Below are 7,820 nucleotides of genomic sequence, written 5' to 3' on the forward strand. Positions count from 1 at the left end.
AATGGGTTCAACCCTTAGATTATTTTATGCAAATGCTTTATACTATATGCAACAATCAAGAAGATTTTTAACATTTTATGTCATGACATTAAATTGCATTTGAATAGTTGATCAAACAAACTAGCTAAATTTTTATTATTTATTTATTTTTTATTTTATTTTATTTTATTTTTTTTAACAAGAGTAAAATTTTAATCTAGGAATTATTAAAATAGGACTAGTATGAACAAAACAAAAAAATTAATTTAAATACTTACGGCCGGAGTTCGTTCACTCCGTAAATCCAAAAATATGATCTTGATCTTTCTCGTTACTGGTTCTGCTTTGTGTCGCCCTTGAATCTGAAAAGATTTAAAATTTCAGCCATGTTAAAAATAAAGAAAGATTGAAGAACTAGAAATTAAAGATTAAAATTTGCAGCCTTGTTTTCGTTCGCACGTTGCAAATTTCCGGCAACGGCGCCAAAAACTTGCTACGATTTTAATCTCACTATTTTTTAAAAAGAGAAATTAAATCTAGAATACCCCAAGTATAGGGTGTAGCAAAGTAATATTCTCGGTGAGTCCGAGATCGAATCCACAGGGATTTGACCGTGAACAAAAACTAAAGGCTAAATAATATTCGGATTGATAAAAATATAACTAAGGCATTAGAATTCAGCCTAGCACTTCATCATGCTTTTCTTAAAATCATCTATTATCTCAGTTAGATCTGAGTGAAGACCTAACCAAAAAGTGGAGCAGTGAAAATACTAATTAAAAAATAGATTTAGTTTTATGGGCAGCATTACAGTAATTCTATTTTAAACTACAGGAATTTCTAAGCATCTGTTATACCCGGAAGAAATAACAAATCAAAAAAAAAATATAAGTTTGAAATAATTTCTATAAATTTACTGCATCATAAATCAAATCAAAAACATTAAAATCCCATTGATGATTAAATGAAATACATGAAGAAAATGCTAGGCTTTTTCCTAGCCTTAGCTAAAAGAGATTTAGCTATCCATATGAGATGCAAGCATTTTTTTCCCCTCTTTTTTTCTTTTCTTCTCTTAAGAAAACAGAGTGCTCTGTTTTCTTTCTTTTCTTTTTTTCTTCTCTCTTCCGATGGTTCTCTGGCTTCCTGTCTTCCCGAATGGCCTCTCCTCCTCTCTCGCCCGGCTGGCTTCTCTCGGTTCTTCTCCCTCTTCTCTTGCCCGGCTAGGAAAATCGGAAGAGGAGATGCAGATGCTTCGCTGGTTCCCTTGGTCTCCTCCCCTCCTTGTTCCGTGTCCTCCTCCTGCCTCCACCGGATGGGAAGTTGGGAAGACATTGATGTTGGGAAGTTGCTTGGAAATGGATACTTGGTTTGAGAAGCAATTGAATTGCTTTGGGACTCTCGAGATGGCTCGGGGACGCTTGAAGATGTTGGGAAATCACTTGCTTTAGCCTGTTGACATGGATGCATGGGAATTTTAGGTTAGAAACTGTTGGGTCGCCTCATCCCGGACACTGGGGATTTTGTTGAGCTCGGGCTGCCAGGCATTGGGCTGAAACCAGCGTTATTGAATCTCTTGGATTACTTGCACTCAAACACAAATAAAATATTAATTAATTAATTTTATTAATAAATATTAGCTATAATACTAATTAAAATGGTATGAAGATTGTACTTTTGTGCTCTCATCATACATATATTAGAAAATATATTTCTCGTTATAAATATTTTTAGTATATTTTGGTATATAATTAAATATATAAATATTAATAAATCCTATGTTGGATATATTGATAGTTAATAAATATTTGTTAACTATTTATTATCATTAATATTTCTTAATAAATATATTAATATATTAAATATATTATTTTTTATAAATATTATTAAACAATATATTGATATATTTATAAATATTAATATAATTAATATTAATTATATAATATAATTAATATTAGTATAACATAAGTGAGAATATTTCTATTAAGAAATGATATTTTTAGGTTCACTCGGTAAAGCATGGAAAACAAACACCACCCTTCAGTGGTATTTCTTTTACCGTCTCTTTAAAAAAAATTAGATAGAACCCATCATTTATTTTACCATTTCTCGCATATATTTTTTGTATATGCAATCTGTTGCTGGAAATTGGACCCGGGGGTGACCGCGGATCGAGGAGGAGGAGCTCTGGCTGGTGGTGCAGCGGCTGACGGCTGTCTCCGGGCGGACCTCCAAGAAGCCTGTGGTCGGGGGTTCCGGCGTAGGCCCTCCGATGCTTAAGTCAAAGAGGAATTTTTAATGGAGAGAGAATAATGGAGGGGAAAGTAATGATGTAGTAATGTGTTTTGGCCAAGGAGAGGAAGAGGAGAGAGATCCCCCGCCTGGAGTTTCTTCCTCCTTTTTATAGGAGAGGGTGCAGCGGTTACCTATGATCGGGCATGATTGCGCGAATCAATGAGTTACCATAAACGACCCAAGATTTTGGGATAGCTGGTGATCTGTTGAGATCGTGTGGATTCAAATCTTGACAGCCGTTGAGGCGGAGATTGCAGGATTTGATCCCGAATATGGAATACTTGATTTTCGGTGGAGTGGGGAGGTCTGCTTCTCCATTTAACTGGGTCTTTCTTGGCCTCGAGGTCGATCGGGCTTACCTCAGCCGAGACCATGCCTGCCAAGGTCATTATGAGGTCGAGGTCGTGAGCTTTGGGATCGTCGATGCCGAGATTGAGTACTCTGAGGTCGCGACTGCTGAGAGTATACTTGTTGTCGTCATGTTCGTCATCAAGTGTCGGCCGGCGATTTGACCATGTGCTTTGAACAACCCATTTTTTCTCCAATACTACCTCCGACTTTCGAGCTCGGGCAAAGGAAGTAGCTATCTTTATCATACTGATGAGATCAGGCGGTTTTAAATTATTTTGTCGTTTTGAAAGGAGAGGAAAGGGCGCTTTCGGGGGTCTTCAATGGGAGCACGAGGCGGCGGCTTTTTGCTTTTCGAGGCGATTTCGAACCGCGGGTTCATGATGAGGCTCCAGTGTTCGACGAGATGCCGCTTCGATTCTACTTTTAAAGCGACAATTCAGGTTGATGCGGTGGTTCGGTTTTTGAGGTCGACACGTGGCGTGATCTGGGCAGAAGGCGCGGTCAGCTCTTGTCGATCCGGTCCGTCGGAGGAGTCTGTATAAGGTCCAAGCTAGCCTTAAAAACCTTTATTTGGCCATCGTAGCTTTTGTTTTCTTCCTCTTTCGTTTTCTTCTTCTCCCGATCGCTATTTGACCTTCCTCGGGGGTGCTTCAAGGTGTTTTTTGGCGATTCTTCTTGGTTCTTTGCTTTTGACTGTTAGCCTTTCCAACGAGGTCCACGGTAGGTTTTTCTTTTCCATGTTTGCTTGGAGGACTGTCAGTCTTTTTTCTCTGTTCCTCCATTTTTCATATTTTTTTCTTTTTAACACTGTGAGTGAGACAATGTCGGGCGGCACTTCTCCCTCTGCTGGGGCTTCTTCCTCTTGCAGGATGGAACTCTGGCCAGAGGTGAGCCGTGGTCCAGACGGGGTCGAGTCAACCCTAACCAAAGAAGAATTGGGCGCGATTTGTACCTAGTTCTTCCCTTCACGCGAGTTCGAGCTTGAGTTCGTGGAGCCATGGGACCGAGTTACTAGGCCTCCTCCAGGTTGGATTGGAGTGTATGTGGAGATACTTCGGGCTGGCCTGAGATGCCCCCTGCACGGGTTCATGAACGAGCTCCTGGAGACGTATCACCTCGTTCCAACGCAGCTCACTCCGAACTCATGGAGGATAATCATTGGGTTCTTATCTCTTTGCCTTGCTCACAGGATACCAACCTCGGTAAACGTCTTCCGCGGGTGTTATATGTTGAAGTCTAACCCTGCGGATGGAGGATGGCTATACTTCACCCTTCGGGGAGGTAGGCCATTGTTCCGAGGTGCTCCTACCTCCATCCGTGGATGGAAGAAGAAATTCTTCTTTCTTTCCTCCGAGCGTCCATGGGGGTTTAACCTGTCGTGGGGCCAGCCAATAGTCAAGGCCAACAATACGGTCCCCGAACTGACTGTGAGCGAGCAGAGGATTCTCGCGGCTCTTCGCGGTCTAAAGGGGGATAACCTTCTGAATGACCTCCTGAGTGAGGAGGCATTGATAAACGTTGGCCTGAGCTCGGTGCGCCCTGGGGGTAAGGGCGGTGTGCTCCTCCCTTATTTTGTCGTCGTTTATCTTATTTATTTTTTCTCATTCTTTTTTCTTTCTCCCTTCTTTTTGGGGTCGATCTGACACTTGAGTTCCTTCTCCTTTTTAGATATTACAGGGATGGTGACCAGTAACGAGGCCCTCCTCGCTAGATACAAGAAAAAGGCAGCCGAAGCCGGCAGAGCTCGCCCCGTGCCCAAGAAGAGGGCTAAGTCGGCCTTGACCTCTGTTCCCATCGAGGTTGAGGACCTCGAAGCTGAGACTTCCGAGCTCGTTTGGAAGAACAGCAAGAAGAAGTTTGGAAGTGTAGACCAAAGGAAACTCCCCTCGTCGAGCGCGCGACTTCTTCTGGGCCGCAAGAGATCCAGCAGCCCAAGCGTGCCAGACCTCAATTTCCCAGTGACCCTGCAAGGTCGTCCGCCGGTGCTCGGGTCCCGAGCCGGGCAGCGGTCTCAGGGTCCCAAGCTCTTCTCATCTTTCTTTGCCGAGCTCTTCAAGACCCAGCCTCCCAAGCTCTTCAAGGGTCGACATCCCGAGCACGTCGGGGGCTGGAGGCCCTTCCGAAAGGAGGCCCTTCTGCCCAGAGTGGTCGGTCTTCGAGGATGACTCGACCCTCCACCACAATGACGTCGCTCGCGAGGTTGTTCGCTGCGCGTTGCTTCCAGCTGACCGAGCCGAGCTCGAAGCTGGTGGTGTCGGCAGTTTTGTCGACCAGGCCTACTGCTCCACCGTCCGATTAAGTTGTCTTCCTGCTTTGGTTCTCATATCCTTTTAAGTTTTCAATCTCGGGTCACTTTCATTTTTCTTCCCCACAGCACCTTCACGAAATCGATATGCTGGTTGCCGTGGCAGCCGAGTGTCAGAACCAGGCTCAGAGGAGCCAGAAAGGGTAGGAGGATGCCGAGAGGAAGCTCGGTGAGGCCGAGGCCAGGCGCAGGAAAGCCACCGTGAGGGCAGAGGCTGCCGAATTCGAGCTCAAGTCTGCAGCCGAGCATCTGGAGGAGGAGGAGGCTGCGCATGCCCATGCCAGGTCGACACTTCGTGCCTCCGAGGCATGCCTGGCCGACACCCAGTCCAAGCTCGCGGGCTAGAAGTACGAGGTGGGGGTTCTTCGGCTGAAGGTCGAGCAACTTGAAGCTCGGGAGAAGAAGGCGTTGGAGCAAGCTCGGAATGCGGTGCAAATCTTCCGCGAGTCGGCCGAGTTCCAGGAGTTGATGGAGGAAGAGGCGGTTGATGGGCTCATTCACGGCTTCGAAGATTTTCGAAGGCAGATGCGGAGGATTTGCTCTAAGCTCGACCTCAACGATCTTCAACCTCATCTGTTTGGGGCCGCGATGGATGATAGCGCACCCGAAAGTTCTGAGGATGATGGCGCACTCGATAGTATGCCCGAGAGCTCCGAAGGCGAGACCGAGCATGCAGTCGTTGAGGCCGAGACTGGGGGGGCTGAGCAGGTTGCTCACGAGGCCCCATCTGGGAGAGCCGCTGAGAGTGCTCCTGAAGAAGCTTCTGAGGCTGCTCCCGAGGCTGCTCGTGAAGCTTCACCTGAGGCTGCTACGGATGCTCGCGGAGATGGGCCAGCAGAGGATCCCGGGGCTGCTCTTACAAGGGATCCCGAGGTGGTTCTTGTGAAAGATTCTGAGGTCGACGCCGAGACCATCGCCACTCTAGAAATGCCTTAGGACTTAGTTTTTCTTCTTTCTTTTTGTAAACGAGGTCGGCCGCTGCAGCCATTTGTGCGGCCAAGTGGGTCGGCCTCTAGAGCCAAAATCTTGTAATTAGCCTTACGGCCTTTTATCAATGAAACTTCAGTTTTCTTCACTTGTCGCGACTATCGCTTTGGACTTGCCTCTGTATTGCTTGGGATTTAGCTTCCCTTCCTCTGTTCTTTTTGTAAACGAGGTCGGCCACTGGAGCCATTGTGCGGCCAAGTGGGTCGGCCTCGGAACCAACATTTGTACTTAGCCCTACGACTTTTTATCAATGAAATATATGCTTTTCTCCACCTTGTTGTGCCTTTGGACTCGTTTTCGTTTGCACTTTCAACGAGCTTTTATTTTTGATTGTTTGAGTAGAACTTCGTGTATCGTTTGCTTTCGCATGATCCCAACATTTTTTGAAGAATTCTGCTAAGTGTTCGAGCTCAGCTTTTGTTGTAGTGCAGGTCGGGGCTGGGTTGCTGTTCGACCGTTGGAACTTGAGTGCTTTTTGACCTACAGTTTCTACCCCAGGCGTCTAGGACCGTAGTCGAACCTTCGTTAGATAGTTCCCAAGATCGGAGGAGCCTTTCGCTCGCAGTTGGCTTGGTGGGGCGTCTCGAACTAGTCGGGACGTCTTTAGGTTGTACTCGAGGTTGTTGTAGCAGGTCATCTCGAAATTGGTCGAGGCATCCCGAGCCTGGTCGAGGCATCGAACTTAATCAGGCATCCGAACTTAGTCGGGCATCATTAGGTGGGACCCGAGGTCGAGGGAGGCTTGGCTCGCGGTCGACGCAACGGGGCATCTTGAGCTTGGTCGAGACGTCATTAGGTAGGACCCGAGGTCGTCATAGCGGATCATCTCGAACTTGGTCGAGGCATCCTAGGCTTGGTCAGGGCATCCGAACTTAGTTGGGGCATCCCGAGCTCGGTCGAGGCATCCCGAACTTGGTCGAGGCATCCTGGGCTTGGTCAGGGCATCCGAACTTGGTAGGGGTACCCCGAGCTTGGTCGGGGCACCCCGTGCTTGGTCGGGGCACCCCGTGCTTGGTCGGGGCACCCCGAGCTTGGTCGGGGCGTTGAGCTTCAATTCCACGTTGAGTCACCACGAAACCGAGGAATTTGCCCAAGGTGACTCCGAAGGCACGCTTCGTGGGGTTGAGCTTCATCTGGTACCTTCTGAGGGTGGAGAATGCTTCGTTGAGGTCGGCTATGTGGTGCTCAGCCGTCTGGCTCTTCACCAACATGTCGTCTACATAGACCTTCATATTTCGACCGATCTGGTCTTTGAAGATTTTGCTGCCCAGTCTCTAGTAGGTAGCCCCGACATTTTTCAACCCGAATGGCATCACCTTGTAATAGTAGAGGTCTTTGTCAGTGATGAAGGCGGTCTTCTCCTCGTCCTCGGGCGCCATCCTTCATGTATTTGTTGCCTTTCTTCAACAAGGGACAGTCAACTCTGAAATGTCCCGGCTTCTTGCATTCATAGCATCCGATTTCCTTACTTTTCCTTTTCTTACCTTTATTCTTATTGAAGAAACTTGAGGAACCTCTCTTCTGATGAAAAAACTTCTTCCGGTTGATGAATCTTCTGAACTTTCGCATGAGAAGAGCCTCTTCTTCATCTCCCTCATTGTCTTCTTCTTCGCTGCTGCTACTGCAAGATAGATCCTTCTTAGAAGAAGTAGATTTGAGGGCCATTACCTTTTTCTTATGAGAGGATTCTTTTTTGCTGTGTTGTTTCATTGTGAGCTCATGCGTCATTAGGGATCCAAGAAGCTCCTCGAGTGGCAGCTTGTTCAAGTTCCTTGCTTCTTGGATTGCCGTGACTTTGGCTTTCCATGACCTTAGTAAAGAGCGAAGAATTTTTCTGACAAGATCACTGTTAGTATAACTTTTGCCAAGACTTTTTAGGCCGTTGACAATATCAGTAAATCGA

The sequence above is a fragment of the Phoenix dactylifera genome, chromosome 1 (genome assembly GCF_051530095.1).
Source record: "Phoenix dactylifera cultivar Ajwa chromosome 1, Ajwa_hap1_PhDact_Kaust_v1.1, whole genome shotgun sequence".
NCBI lineage: Eukaryota > Viridiplantae > Streptophyta > Magnoliopsida > Arecales > Arecaceae > Phoenix > Phoenix dactylifera.